Source organism: Lagenorhynchus albirostris, chromosome 13 (assembly GCF_949774975.1).
Source record: "Lagenorhynchus albirostris chromosome 13, mLagAlb1.1, whole genome shotgun sequence".
NCBI classification, from domain to species: Eukaryota; Metazoa; Chordata; class Mammalia; order Artiodactyla; family Delphinidae; genus Lagenorhynchus; species Lagenorhynchus albirostris.
Genome location: NC_083107.1, coordinates 82,504,441 through 82,520,268, shown reverse-complemented (window position 1 = coordinate 82,520,268; position 15,828 = coordinate 82,504,441). Strand labels below are relative to the sequence as shown.

Below are 15,828 nucleotides of genomic sequence, written 5' to 3'. Positions count from 1 at the left end.
TCCCTGACCCTGAGCACCTCATGCCAGTCCTGCCCCTGTCCCTCCCTCCAACCCCCCCTCCAAGTCAGAGGGACTGTCACCAGGTCAGCAGGTTTCCCAGACAGAGGAGAGATGTTCGGTCCCTATGCAGTTAGGGGCTGGAACGAGCGGCCCCCAGCAGAGCAAGTCTAGGCCCAGCTCTGCTGGCGGGCCAGGGATTTAAATCCCAGCTCTGTCACTTACTAGTTGAGGCATCTTTGATGTACAGAGTGTGATCTCTACTTCACAGAGGGTTTTCAAGGCTCCGAAGAGGGAAAAACTGTAAAGAGGCTTTGTAAAAAGGCTTTTACACAGAAAACTACAAAAACACCATTTGAAGAAATTAAAGCCCTAAATAAATGGAAAGATATCCCTTGTTTGTGGATCAGAAGATTTAACATCATTAAGGTTTAAAATTGTCAATATTGCTAATACTATGTGAATTGACCTATAGATTCAGTGCAACATTAGGCTTAAAAACACTCTCACAGCCAGGGAATCAGAAGGCTGCTGGACATCCAATGTAAGATGCACAATTTTTTTTGTTGGTGGTGGTGGGAATGTAAGTTGGTGCAGCCATTATGGAAAACAGTATGGAGGTTCCTCAAGAAAACTAAAAATAGAGTTGCCACATGGTCCAGCAATCCCACTCCTGGGCATGTCCAGAGAAAACTATAATTCAGAAGGATACGGGGCTTGCCTGGTGGCGCAGTGGTTAAGGATCTGCCAATGCAGGGGACACGGGTTTGATCCCTGGTCCAGGAAGATCCCACATGCCGCAGAGCAACTAAGCCTGTGCACCACAACTACTGAGCCTGTGCTCTAGAGCCCAAGAGCCACAACTACTGAAGCCCACGTGCCACAAGTACTGAAGCCCGCACACCTACAGCCTGTGCTCCGCAACGAGAAGCCACCGCAATGAGAAGCCCTCGCACCACAACAAAGAGTAGCCCCCCGCTCACCGCAACTAGAGAAAGCCCACGTGCAGCAATGAAGACCCAACGCAGCCAATAAATAAATAAATAAGTAAAATCTATTAGGAAAAAAAAAAGATACATGCACCCAATGTTCATAGCAGCACTATCCACAATAGCCAAGACATGGAAGCAACCTAAATGTCCATTGACAGATGAATGGGTAAAGAAGATGTGGCACATAGATACAATGGAATATTACTCAGCCACAAAAAAGAATGACACAACGCCATTTGCAGCAATATGGATGGATTTAGAGATTATCATACTAAGCGAAGTATGTAAGAAAAAGACAAATACCATACGATATCACTTATATGTGAAATTTAAAATATGACACAAATGAATATATTTACGAAACAGAAACAGACTTACATAGAAAACAAACTTATGGTTACCAGAGAGGAAAGGGAGTGGGGGAGGGATAAATTAGGAGTTTGGGATTAGCAAATACAAACTGCTATATATAAAATAGATATACAACATGGTCCTACTGTATAGCACAGGGAACTATATTCAGTATCCTGTAATAAACCATAATGGAAAAGAATATGGAAAAAAAATATATATATCAGTTATATACACATAACTGAATCACTTTGCTGTACACCAGAAACTAACACAACGTTGTAAATCAATTATTCTTCAATAAAAAATTAAATTTAAAAAAATGCACATTTTGTTGACATTTTAACATCCCTGAAATTAGAGTGTATCTTATAGAGGGTATCATAGTTTCGTTGTCACAGAGCCTCTCCAGCTGGCGTGCCCCCGATGGGGTCAAGGAGACGCCCTCCCAGGGTCACCCTCCTCCAATTCCAGGAACTCCGAGGGCTTGCTCCTGGGGTCTGTCCTCCTGGAGGCCACCCGAGGCAGCTGTTTGTGGGGCAAGGGGTGTGAGGATGGGCAGCCTGGGCCGATCGCACGCGTGTGCCCGTATGCATATGTCCTCGTGGTGCAGGGTGGGTGGGATCAGAAGGGGCGGGCAAAGCTGGCTCCCCCGCACCATCACGTTTTGGTGTCTAACTCCAAGGAGGCCCAAAATTCTAAATTTGAACCTGGCCTTGCAGGCTCTCGTGAAGGCATATTTGTCAAGGTAAGAGGCCGGAACATAGTTTATTTAATAGTTTATGAGCTTGATTTATAGCTTTAAAATATTTAGCCACAGAGGATGTGGGCCTCCGATTGCCCCAGGGCTTGACGGTGTTAGGATGAGGTCTGCGAAGTCCTCTCCTCTGAAAACGCCAGCCCTGGAATCGGTACAGGTTGTCCCCTTTCCTGGAACGCCCTCTGCCACTCGTCTGCCTGGCCAACTGCAATTTTCCCCTCAAGTCTCAGCTCAGATTCCTGACTCCCCCTGGGCAGACTTGGGCTCACAGGGGCCTGTGTGCCTCTGTCCCTCTCAGCACTTGCTGGTCAGCGCTGCCCGGGCTGTGTGGAGGCCAGGACGCTGTGAACCTGGCCAACATCCCTGGAATTTCTGGGCCCTGGCAGGGGTGCTGCCTAGGGAAGGCCCAGTGGGCACGTGCATCACCCTGCAATTCCTTTGCCCCCTTAGCCCCATTGCTTAAGACACTCTCGCTCCTCAAGGTGTAATGAGCACGTGAGTCACCTGGGCTCTGGTTAAAATGCAGGTTCGGATTCTGTAGGTCAGGAGCGGGGCCTGAGGGTCTGCACTTCCAACCAGCTCCCACGTGACGCCGATGTTTCTGGTTAGCATGACACCACACTCTGAGTCGTGAGGCTTGAGGGCTCGCCCCCAGAAAGACAAGTTCAATAGATGTGTGGCTTGTAGCCAATGCTTTCATGCAAACTGGACGATGCAGCTCAGAAATAAGCCTGCAGCTGCCCACAGGGCCCGTGGGAGAATCCAGAGCAGCCCGCCCAGAGGAGAGCAGTTCCGGGCCTCGGGGAATCACACGAGGGCGCTTGGAATCAGGGCACAGTCTCTGCAGCACCCAGGCCTGTGCCCGGCTCTTGGTTCCAGGCTCAGCAGAGCCAGCGTCCTCGGGCGGGACACCTCTTTTGGGGTCTCTGCCCCGTGGGCACTGTCTGGCATCAGAGCGAGGGAGGGGACACTTTTATTAGTTATTTATTTTTAAAACTTCTGGCTGCACCGCGCAGCATGTGGGATCTTAGTTCCCTGACCAGGGATCGAACCTGCGCCCCCTGCATTGGAAGGTGGGGTCTTAACCACTGGACTGCCAGGGAAGTCCCGAGAGGGGACACTTTTAAAAGAAAGAAGGGCCGGCGTAAACAGCACTTACCACGTGCCACATGCCGTTCCACGTGCTTTTCCTGTGCCAGTGTCTTTAACTCCCATGGCCACCCTCTGAGGTGGGCACTCGCCTTCTTACTACCATCTTACGGATGGGGAAACTGAAGTTCGGAGAGAGGAATTGCCCAAGGTCACATGGTGCCGTGAGGCCCCGGACAGTCTGGCTCCGAAGCCCAGGTACTTAACTAACTGGCCCCGAGGGCTCTCTAGCGTGAGGCTGGGCTCAGACAGGGAGAAGGGCTGGGATCCTCTCCACCCCTCACGCCACAGCCCCGAGGCTCCTCTGCAGGCATGGTCACAAACCTCTTCCAGGCGTCCCTTCTGGCTCTGGGGCTCTGGCCGCAGACAGACCAGTACTGGAGAGTACCCCTGGCGCCCTCCCACCCCTCCTGGGAAGCCTAGGGCCTCCGGAGTGGAGGCTGGCAACATCTTCCCGGACCTGGCGGTGCCTCCTGCTGGGAAAGGCTCCTACTCTCAGATTTGAGGCTGTCCTGTTTTAAACCAGCCCTATTTTGTAACACCCCAAACTTCCCCAGTGTAAGTCCCTTCCTCGTATTATCATGGCCTGTTTTCTCCTCTGTCTTCCACCCTAATCCATGCGCTCTCAGAACTGGGGCCATTTTCCTTTTTCTCTGACTTACCAGCTCTGCGCCTGGTGCACCGTAGGTGCTGAATGGACTTGCATCCTACAGTGGTGATGCACTTGCAGATCTTGCCACCAGAGGGCAGGCGCACACAGCAGCGGGAACACAGGCCTAGCCACTGGGAGAAGGTGGGGCTGTGTGGGTCCCTGAAGGCCCAGCGGCTGGACCTCTGGACAGGAGAAGGCCAGGCGAGCCGGCTTGGGGCTTAGGACATCTCTGCCGTTCCCCTGCTAATTCCAGCCTCAGCTCCAGAGCCCCCCTTTTCTCTTCCTTCCCCTCCTCTTTCCCCTCCTTCTCTCCTCTCCTCCCTCCCCTTCCAGGTTCCTGGGTCAACCTTGACTCTGAGTGACTCTGGGCCAGGCACTTTTTTCCCTCTACGTCTTGGTTTCCTCATCTCAGCTTCTGCGCGTTTCTCCTACCTAGGGACTTGGGATCCTCGGGGTAAGGCTATACTTCCCTCAGCCTGGCCCCTCCCTGCTCTCAGGGCGGAGGTCCAGGCGTTGCTGAGGCAGCATCGTGTCCCCCTCGCTGTAAGTTGTGTCCTCATCAGGCCTCCGGCTCCATCCCTGGTGGACGGTATCTCCAGGTCTGAGTCTGTGGTGCTGCCCGGGGCTGGCTGAAGTGGCTGGACTGGCAGGACCACTCCTTTTCCAGCCCAGGAGCTGCCGCAGCCACATCTGTGCTAGGATGCTCGCCGGACATCAGCTGGGCCAGACGAGCAGGTGGGGATGGATGGATGGATGAGAGAAATTCATGACTTGCTTCAGAGCATTTGTAGCAAAGGGATTTTCATACCCACTGCCAGCAGAACCCTAAAGCCTTCTTAAGCCTCTTGGAGCCTGGCTCCAAATGAAGTCAGTTGCAAGCCTGTCCCCCTTTTGAAGCTCCCTGTCCTTTTGGGATTTCCCACTGGTGGTGGCCCTAGGGCACCAATGGCCCTGGTCTAGGCTGTCCTGGGGACAGGGCGGGGGGGGGTGGGCGGTAAGGATTCTACTAACTATGAGGGTTTTACTCCTTTGTCCCGGGCTGGCTGCAGCGCGAGTCAGCCAGCTTCCAAGGAAGTCCCTGGCCAGAGGGTCAGCCAGGGGGACCCCGAGATGCTCCAGCCCAAACCACAGGGAACCGAGGGCTCTGTGACAACCCACAGCGAGCCTTCCAAGCTCCGGCCCTTCCCTTACACCACGCTGCCTCCAGAGAAAGGGTTTCTGGGCGGGCCCGGAAACGAGATGTGTCATGACAGTGGGTTCTCGGTCCCCAGCTGAGCTCATGCTTTCTTAAGTCTCTCCTGGCACTGGGGCCACTTGTCGGGATTTGCCCGTTGCTGACCCAGGTTTCCAGGCCACTCTGTCAACACCTCCAGGGCAGGGCAAAGCGCAGCTTCTCAGAGGCCCAAACAGAATCCATGACCAATATCGCAGAAATTTGACCGGCCGTGGGCGGACACCTGCCTATCCACCCGTGGGCGGACACCTGCCTATCCACCTGTGGGCTTCCTGGTGTCAGCCTGGCTCTGTCCCTCCCTGCAAGGCTGTCCTCAGGGCAGTGAGTGAAGATCCGTGTTAGGTAGTGGGTGAGGGGTAGGAGGCGGGCAGCACCCAACGGAGGCATGCAATTTACGTGCCTGGAAGGAGGGGCTCTGCGTGTGTCTGGGGCCGGTTTCTTCTTTATGGCTCTTGCACAGTCCCTGCTGCCCTGGGGATCACTCAGAGCCTCCCAACTTCTGCTGCAAGCCCCGCCCCCCAACCTTGGCACACCCAGTCCTCTCAGGATGGCTGATCTTGTTGCCACACAGCCTAGAAAATTCTGCCTCTGGCTTGGCTCCAGTTACTGAGCCAAGATGAGGCATGAATCACGGGGCTGTGTCAGAGGAGCTGCACGCCCTGGAGCTGCCGGAGGCTGGCGGGAACCGCAGACCTCAGACCTGCAGAGCCGTAGGCCTGGCTCCTCTTTGGGGCTGACCGCCTTTCCCTCCCTGCTGCCCGCCCTCCCCAGCCGGGGGCCATGACATCATCCAGCTTCTCTGGGTCCTTCTCTCACCAGCCTGCAGTAGTTCAAAGAGCCCCCACGTGATCTGGGCCCCAGACAGCGCATGGCTGTCCCCCACTTATTAGACGTTTGTCAGGATGAGCCAGGATATGCAAATCGTATTCCTTTTAGATTCTTCTTAGGTTACAAACACCCAATTAAAAGTCTTCTTTGTAAAGAATTCCTAGACTCCCAAGCAGACCCAGGGGACCCCAGTTTGAGGAACTCTCAGAGAGCAGAAGTTTGAAGGTCAGGAACCAGCTCAGTGTCTGGTTTGTCCAGTTGTCCAAGTACCGCCTTTCTCGGAGCCTTATTTCCTAGCTGAAGGCTCCGGTAGCTTGGACATCCTTCTCTCTGTGATTCCTCAAAGACATCCCAGTCCCTGTGGCGGTTCAGACACCGGGCTTCAAGCTTGTGGCTGCACCCAGAGGTGGCAAGCTGGCTGCCAGCCGAGGCCCCTCCGGGCAGAGGCGGGAACGCACCCAGGGCTGGGGGGCGGCGGTCTCTACCCCACCTCCGCTGCAAGGTCATCTCTCACTCCCCAACGCCATCTGCATGTTGGTAGCTCGCCACTCAGAAGAGTTTGGCCCAGGCCTCCCATCAGTGACCGCGTGGGGGTCCGGGCCGCACGGGATGTTGACCTTGCCGGGAGGCCTGGCCTGAGCCAGCAGGTGGAAGGTCCGTGTACTCAGGAGGGACGCCCACTGGCTCCTCTCGGGCCCTGCGGCGAAGTCCCAACAGATAATGGTACCGAGCAGGGCCCTGTGGGGCTCCTGGGCATGATGTCTGTGTCCCCCATTTCTTTGATTACAGGAAACAGGCTTCATTCAGCCTCCATAACCTTCCCTAAGTTCCAAGGGGCAGATTCAAGCAGTTGTTAATTAGGGAAGGGAGGGAATGCAAGACAAGGGAGAAACAAAGTCAAGAAACTTTGTTCAGCCTTGGGGCAAAGTGCTGGTGCCCCATCAATGGATACACACAACAATATCTCTGAGCTGTTTTGCAGATGCTGAAACACCCTCCAGGTGGGAGAAGTTATGCTGCCTACAAGCACGTGGACCCCAGACCGGTTGGAACCAGAAGGTTGATGATGCCGACTCCCGCTTACCTCCCCACCAACCAATCACAAAAATGTCCATGAGCTGATCACGCCCTCTTTGAACTATTGCTATAAAACTTCTCACTACCCTCTGGAAGGGTGGGGGCACAGTGTTCGGAGGCGCTAGGCTGCAGTGTTCCCTCTTTGCCTGGCAAAGAGTAAAGTTACACTTTCTCTTTCCTCCTAAATTCCGTCTTCATATTTCTATTCGGCACCAGTGTACAGAAGCCGAGATTTTGGCAAAAATAGCCTGGCACGTTCCCCTGGCCAGCCCTCCTGGAAATATGGCCCCAGCTCCCTCCCCGATGCTGGGAGGCTGCTGCCTCAGTTTCTTAGGAGGAGATGAGGAAGAGAGGACGCAGGGGCTGTAGAAACTGCTCCACACACACTACCCGTGCAGACATTTGGGCTGTAAGGTGTTTAGAGCTCACCTGGCCCAAATGCTCCCCATGAAAGAGGGCTGGCCCAGGGCTCCCCGGTGGAGTCAGGGGCACCTGGGTCTCCAGGCTCCTGGCCAGACCTCTGAGCTTCAGAGTCCACATCTGTGAACCTTCTCTGAGAATTAGGCCGTGACATCAATGCACACAGATCACAGCAGAGGTGTGAAAGCCACTTAAAAGAGGCAGGGCTGGAAGGCCCCTTCCCTCTTCCCTGCCGCTGCCCCAGTACACGCTGGAGTGACTCCTCCACGTGGGACACGGTCTGGAGGGCCCACCGCGGAGGGCCCTGTCCTCAGCTCCCCACTGTCTCCTGCCGCCCCCTTGCAGGCTAAGGGGTCAGGCTCTTGGCTCAACTAGACCAGCCAGCTGCTCCCTGCTGGGATTCGAATTCTGAAGAGAGAGACACAGCACCTGGGCATGGTGAGCCAGTCCTCTCGAGAGGCTAAGGGGCAGCTAGCTGCTTGGCCCAACTGTGTGGGCTCTAAATCAGATCTTTTAATTCCTGCTCTGAAGCCTCTAGAACTGCCATGGCTGTTGGCTATGCCCAGACCTGGTTTTCTACGCTCCTTTGAATTCAGTCTCTGTTATGGTTTGAATTGTGTTTCCTTAAAATTCATATGTTGACATCCTAACCCCCAGGACCTCGGAAAACAACCTTAGTTAGAAATGGGGTCCTGGCAGATGTAATTAGTTAAGCTGAGGTCATATTGGAGCAGGGTGAGCTCCTAATCCAATATGGTTGGTGTTCTTATAAAAAGGGTAAATTTGGATACAGGCCTGCATATAGTGAGAACACCATGTGAGCACGAAGGTGGCATCTACCAGCCAAGGAGAAAGGCCTGGAACATGCCCTTCCTCACACCTCTCACAGGGAACCAACCCTGCTGACACCTTGATCTCGGACTTCTGGCCTCCAGAACTTAAAATGCAAGAAGAAGGAATTCTCCTCAAGACTTCAACAAGGGACTTCCCTGGTGGTGCAGTGGTTAAGAATCTGCCTGCCAATGCAGGGGACATGGGTTCGAGCCCTGGTCCGGGAAGATCCCACATGCCACAGAGCAACTAAGCCTGTGCGCCACAACTACTGAGCCTATGCTCTAGAGCCCAAGAGCCACAACTACTGAGCCCATGTGCCACAACTACTGAAGCCCGCATGCCTAGAGCCCATGCTCCACAACAAGAGAAGCCACTGCAATGAGAAGCCCACGCACCACAACGAAGAGCAGCCCCCCTTCGCTGCAACTAGAGAAAAGCCTGTGTGCAGCAACGAAGACCCAACACAGCCAAAAAAAAAAAAAATTGGTCCGTATGACATTCATTATTGATAAATTGACATTTTATCCATCAGTCACGTGAGCTTGGTCAATGTGAGCCCTTCCTCCAGAGACGGATCCATCTTGCCGAGTTGGCAAATCCGGTTCCGAGCCTGCAAGGCTGACATCCAGAGGCCTGGTGGGTACATAAATCCTTTAGGGTCCGGAGGCCCAGGCCCTGCAGCAACCCTTCTGGGACGGAGGGGCCTGCTGGGCACTGCCCCGCCCTGACCCACCTGCGATGGCGTCGGCTGAAGGCTCCTTCACCACAGGCTGCCCCTCCCCACGTGGCACCCGCAGAGATGAGGATTAATGGCACTCTGACTCAGTCAGCCCTCCTCTGAGAGCCTCCCCCGAGTCCCCTTGTCTCTGGGCTCCTCCAGGAATGTGTTTTTTATCCACTTGCTACTGGGCGGCTTCCTCCAGAGTGATACTCTCGCCAGCCCTTGGAGGGTCTGTCTCGTTTTCTCTCCATTCTGTGACTCTGGGCCCACTAGCCTCTCCACCCTAACCCAGGGCCCTTGCCTAGCCTCCCCCCCAGGCCACGGTGCTGCGGCCCATCCTGACCGGGGGCCACGGACAGAGAGCTTCTGGTCCAGAGCGGGGCCCACCCTCAGCCCAGACCACAGTGGGAGGCGCCACTTGCCCTGCCCTGGTGCCTGGACACTGCCTGCCATGCCCACCGGCCTCACCAACCCATCTCTCCGGTCTTCTCTGATGCCCTGCCTTCCGCTCCGGGGCCCTTGGAGCTCTGCTGCCTACCATCTACTTCCGGGCCTCCTGACCCTCTGAGGCCAGCCCTGCCCGGTCACCCTGCTGTAGTCAAAGCCCCAGCTTATGTGTGCCCTGCCCTGGCCAGCCTGCACAGCCACTTCGCAAGCGGGCCTGGCAGTCCCCTGGAGTCTCCGCCCTCCACCCTGACTTCTTACTGAAGCCCTGTCTCTGCTTGAGTCAGAACCTTGGCTCCAAGCCCCAATGCCAGTCCTGCCTCTGACCCCGGGGCTGGCATCTGTCCCAGGCAAGCTGATGGGTGAAGAGTTAGAGCCTGGTTCCCGGTGCAATGGCAGATTGGCCCGTGTGCTTATCACCTGTGGTTCCCCCAGCCCCACAGAGTGATGGGGGCTCAGAGACAAAGCGGCAACAGCAGTGAGAGTTCACGGACTGTCCGGAAGCCCATGGAGCTAAGGTAACGGAGGTAGCAGCACTGAAGTTACACATAAGGGCCTGCAGAGCAGGTCAGCGGCGGTAAGGGTCAAGTTTGCCTTGCAGAATCGCAGACCCTTGAAGCTCTTGAAGTCGATGAACCACAGGAGGCCTGGCGTTGGTGAGAGGGGAGTGATGGAAAGTCTTTATTCAGAGATCTGGACCCGCAGTGGGTATCACTCCCCATGCATCCAGGAGACCATCGTCTCCCATCCCTGGGGGCCGCAGAGTGTCTGGAGGATCTGAGCCTGAGACGCCCAGCACTGAGACAGGCTGGGAGGGAAAGAGGATGAAGACAGAGTGGAAGCAAGTCGACGGACGCCCGCAGAGCTCCGGGCGGCCCTTGGGCCTCCCTCGCCTCTGCTCGCCGCGCTGGACACTGTCTGGCTCCACCCAGACACCCGGGTCCCTGGGACTCCTTCCGGGCACCCCTCTTGGGCGTCAGCTGCCGGCGCTCCCTGTGGCTTCGCCCGCAGCTCTCCTGGGAGCACCGACCTCAGGCTCCTGAAGCCACTTGGTCAGCACTTGCCCAGTCCCCTGGGGTGGCCCTCGGCCAGTGACTGATTGGTGGCTGTTCCAACAGAGTTTTCTATCTAGAAGCTTCCCTTTGAGCCCTCCGAGCTGGACGTAGCACGGCCCTGTCACTGTGGCTTGGATCTCGAGGGGCTGGAGTGGCCGCCTGCTCCCTACTGGCTCAGGAGCTGCGGCCGCCGAGGCCATCGTCCCTGACCCCGCGTCCTTATCTCTTTACACACGTCAGTCACCTTCTCTTCTCAGAGGTTCGCTCTCTCTTTAAAACTTGGGTTGCTTCTGACGGCAGCTAGGAGCCCAGCAACACGATGATGTGCGCCAGCCCTGCTCCAGTGCTGCAGCCCCTCCCCACCCCTTTCGGTGCTGGAGCTCTTCTTTCTACGGCTTCTCTTCTCCACAAGACCATCTCTTTGCTCTCCCCCCGTGCGTGCAGCTTGGTGCCGCCTCCTGTAAAGCCCCAGTGGACGCCCTGCTCCATGCCCTTCACCCCAGCCCGGCTCCCCCGCGAGAGGCTCACAGAGCCCTGGGGCCACCGTGCTTGCGCACGCAGCTGTTCTAGGAGGAGCTGCTGAGCGGATGGGTCCACAGAAGACACATTTGAAGACACATTTGGGGCCTCAGTTTCCCTGCTCCTCTGGGAGCCTTTGACCCCAGTGCCCCTCAGGCTCCGGGCATTGCCCAGACTGGCCCGAGGTACACTCACCTTACCCAGAGGGCACGCCTCCTCACTGCCACCCTCCACCCCAGAGGCCCACTGCCTGGGCCTCTCCTTGTCCATCTGCCCCCGAGACTCTGTCGACCCCTCTCCCTCCTCATTTACAAAGGCTGGCGCAGCCCCCGTCGGGGTTTTTGGTGGAAGGACTGACCTGCTGAGCGGCAAGCCTGAGGGAGAGGTAGGACCGTATCGGGAGGCGGGAGGACCCACATCCGTTCCCGGCCGGGCACCCGACTGCTGCCCCCTGCAGCACCCCACGCTCACCTGGTGTGGACAAAACCTCTTCCCTTGGTTCAGCCTAGCATCTGGTATAAGGGCAGATGCAAATAATCATGTTTGCAAAGGACGTTCCTAATCATGTAGCAAAACTTCTAGAAAACGAGTGGGTGCAACTGAAAAGCTCTGGGGTCAGGACCAGATCCTCCCCACACCAATGGATGGTCTCGGTCAGATCAATAACTTCTCTGCCGCCATCACATCCTCAACTGGGAAATGAGAATGCCTGTCTGCAGGGTTGTTTGAAGATCAAACATAATCGCTATGTGCTAAGCGCTTGGGATCACCACTGTGCCGAGAGGGCCCTTGAAGGCGGCAGTGCGTATTATTACTGCTGTATTCCTCTTGCCATAAAGAGTTGCTACCAGCCTGCAGGTGGCATCTCACTAGAACTTGTTCCCAGATTAGCCTCAGTGCTGGTGTGACAGGAGCATATCAATTTCAGACACTTACAAATGTCCTTGTCATCACCGCACGTTAAAGAGTTGAACATCAATTCTTTCCTTGTGGGGTGACCTTGGGCAACTCTGGGAGCCCCTCTGGGCCTCAGTTTCCTACCCTGGAACCTCAGACTCACAATAGAGATGAGGACTCAGACAGACCCTGGACCCGGGATGCCGTTCCCACCCAGGACCAGCCTGGACATCTACGTCAGGTTTTGTTTGTACCAGTGCTGGTGGCGGCATGGGTTGCTTCTCCAAGGATGCTGACACGGTTAACTCCACACAGAGGAAAGGTGCTCAAGTGGAGAAGTTTCAGGCACCCAGACAAGGCAGCTGGGAGATGTGGGCATGGTGGCCGGTCCAGTTTCTCTCACTGACATGCAGCGCTGGCTGGTTCCATGAGAAACGTCTGCTCTGCGTCCCGGGATCCTCCCCCAGCCCAGGACCAAGGGGCCGGAAACACCGAGACGCCACAGGGTACGGCAGGCAGTACTGCTCCACCGCTTCCTGGCTGGGAGACACTGGGCAAGTCACCTAACCTCTCTGGGGAGGGAAACAAGCAATCCCGGTAGAGAGGATTACAACAGTGTCCCTGGGGAGGCAGCACGGCGCTCTGCGCCATGACACTCAGAAGTAGTAGCTGGTGTTCCCTCAGCCAACAGGGTGGCAGAACTAAGAACCGAGAGCCTCCCGAGCAGACCTCAGACTCATCCTGCATGGGTGTCGCCTAAATTATCTCCTTCCTCTAGCAGATCCTCCTGAGAACCCTTGGGATCTGTGGGTGAAAACAAGGAGATGCTCACACAGCCCCAGACCAGGGCCACGGCCTCTGGGAGCAAACAGGGGAGGGGGGGCCAGGACCAGGCTGCCCAATGCCTGGGCAGGGCAGGGGTGTCAGGGGTCCCAGCCTGGCGTCCGGGGCTGGCTTGGGCAGGTGCTCACGTCTGCAACGGGTGTCCTGGCTTCACCCACCCCCGGAGGCGAGGAGGTGGATTCAGGGCGGGGCCATGGATGCCAGGTGAGACCGAGCCGATGGGCAGCTCTGGGGCTGCCACCTGCCCACTCGCACACACGTGCACACGCACATGCACACTCGGCCCGCCTGGCACACGGACGGGGCTGTTCTCCCAGCCCCCGAGGCTCCCCCTTGCTCCTTCCCGGGTACGAGGAAGTCTCGTGTCAGGGGCCCCTGTGCTCCAGCGCACGAGCTCCTTGCGGGCAGAGGTGTGTGTCACCCAGTGATACCCAGCAGAGGTCTGCTGCGTGGAGGGAGGGTGGGCGACCGGGTAAACGGGCGGGGCTGGGTGAAGCCGGGTGGGCACCCACCTAACACGAGTACTTTCACTCAGAGCCGCTCACAGCAGCTGCTGGAAACAACTCTCTCCATGCAGAGTCCACTAACGACCTAAATAACCACCAAATAACCAGCAGAGCTGATGAAGAACACCGCCCCTTCTCACAAGCAAACACTGAAGGGAGTTTCTAACATGAGTATTTGCGAATATAACGTTTGAATGAGGTGTGGGTAGATTTTCTTTTCTATCTTACTGAAAAATTTATGGTTTTATGTAGCAAACTATGCTTATGTTCCAGAATTCATGTAACTGAACTTCACAACAGGTACAAAAATCCCTCCCTGCACATGTGGGCGTGTGGGGAAGGGCACACGCCTATTCCCCCCCCCCGGGTCACACGCTTACAGCAGAAGAGCCGATCAAGGAGCCAGAAGAACCGAATTCCATTACGGTGTGATTTTAGCAGATCATGAACCTCTAGGAGCCTCAGTTTCCGCTTTGTTTAAATATATCTGCCTCTCTGGGTTTTTAAGGGAATTAAATGAATTTCTGCTGGTTGATACTTTTCCAACTGGGATATAAATTCCCCTGAGGAAATTTAGAAATGTCCTGGAGGCTCATGAAGCCATAGGATATACATGTTCCTCCTCACCAAAGCGTCAGAGCTTTGAAGAAATAATATTTCCTATGAAAACAAACATGAATTTAAAATAGAGAATAATGTATGAAATGCAAGAATTTTTAAGATGAAACTTGAGACTCTAAAGAAATTTCAAACCGGGAACTCATGGCTTCAGGCTCTGCCCCTGATCTGTTTCTTTTCGATTGTGGGTTGAGTTGTCCCCATTTCCCCCAGAGATATGTTCTTGTCCAAAACCCCTCGTACCTGCGAATGTGACCTTATTTGGAAGAGGGTCTTTGCAGGTGAGGCCATGGGGGTGGGCCCTAATCCAGTATGACTGATGTCCTTCTAGGAAGAGGAGATGCCACGTGAAGATGGAGACACAGAGGGAGAGGTGACGGAGGCAGAGACTGAGGTGACACAGGGCAAGCCAAGGAGCACCAAGCGTCGGCCACACCGGAAGCTGGAAAAGTCTCAGAGGAAGCACAGCCCTGGTACTCTTGATCTCGGACTTGCGGCCCCCAGAGCTGGGAGGGAATAAACTTCTGTTGTTTCAAGCCCTCCATTACAGCAGCTCTAGGAAACTGACACACTCCCTGACTGAGAAAAGTGTGGGAAGCCCTAAGGCTGGCAGACCTGTGAGCACACCAGGCCCTGCCCCATCAGCTGTGCAGCCATGAGCAAGTCACTTCGCCACTCGGAGGCTCAGTTTCCATCTCATGTGGGTCCAGCCCATTCCTGGCAGATGTCGCCTGTGTCGTGATTAATGCCCACTGCTACTGTCCTGCTATTACGTGTGGGTAACTGTACCAGCGCTATCCACATCCTGGCCACCGTCTGAGGGGAGCTGGGCCTCCGGGTGGCAGGCCCGATTAGCCCAGGAGGAGGGACGCAGCTCAGGCCATGCCCCGGGGCGCCAGCCGGCGAGGCCACAGGGATCACGCAGCCTGAGAGCTCAGAGAAGGTGCTGACCAGACTCGCAGCTCCCTCCGCCCGCCTTGGACCCAAGGACTGAAGCCAGTGAGGGGCGAGAGACCAGACCCCAGAGAAGTCTCTTATGCCCCCCGGCCCTGGGAGGCGGCAGTGAGATTCTACCCCAGCCCGAGGTGCCTTCCTGCTCTCAAACCAACCGACCTCGCACGGGTGCACGGGCAGGTTTCCTGGAGAAAGTGGGCTCAGACCAAGCCAGGAGGGGGCTGCACTGCAGGACCTGCCTGCCCGTCTGCACTCTGCCATCACGGGAGCCCTCGGGGCAGCACAGGGCCCAGCGCAGAGCAGGTGATGGTAAGTATTTGTCGAGGTGAATCAAAGCAGGAGGAAGGAAGGGAAGGTGATTTCCTTCCTGGCTAACCGAGGCCTCCCCTTTGCTCTGTGGAGAGTTCTGGGAACGGTCCAGCACATTTGGGGTTCAGGACAGGGGTATCTGAGCTGCCTGCTAGAGCTCTGCCATCATCTCCTCCCGGGACCAGGCGGCTGGCCGGAGAGGGCTGTATGGCCGGGCAGCACCCACAGGGAGGCCAGCCGAGTGTGGCTCTCCAGCTGCCCCGAGAATGCATCCGGAGCCCCAGCCCCGCAGCCTGCCCGGCCCCGGGAACGCCTGGGCACCGTGGTAAAGGCACCATGCAGAAGGTGGGGCTGCGGCCTCACCCAGCTCGGTGCTCCTGCTAGGAGGCCCAGCCGGCTCAGCCCACCCAGCTCCCCCAGAGGTCAACCTGCTCGGTGACCTGAGGCCCGAGAGCCCTGCAGCCCAGTCAGTGTCCGCCCTCCACCCCACGGTCTCTCCTCTATCCTGTGGACTCAGAAGGCTCTGCACAGGAAGGGAGTGCAGTCCCCTTTTCCAGAAAGCTCTGGAAAAGAGCCCCAGCTCGAGGCTCCTCTCTCCTGGAGCCAGCGCAGACCCACGCGCTCGTCCCGCCAGGCCTCACCTCACGCAGCCCGTGGGCGCCGCGGGG

General features: G+C 56.3%; 1 long non-coding RNA gene across 3 annotated transcripts in view; it reads right to left on the bottom strand.

Moving 5' to 3' along the window:
• LOC132531416 (uncharacterized) overlaps window positions 1-15,828 on the bottom strand; it is a 73,113-nt gene that overhangs the window by 24,832 nt on the left and 32,453 nt on the right. The window contains exon 3 of one of the 3 annotated variants that reach the window (XR_009544097.1): window positions 12,668-12,734. The exons of the other annotated variants lie outside the window; for them this stretch is intronic. This is a non-coding gene — a long non-coding RNA (uncharacterized LOC132531416). Of the gene's footprint in view, window positions 1-12,667; window positions 12,735-15,828 lie in introns of those variants that run through there. 3 annotated transcript variants of the gene reach the window in all.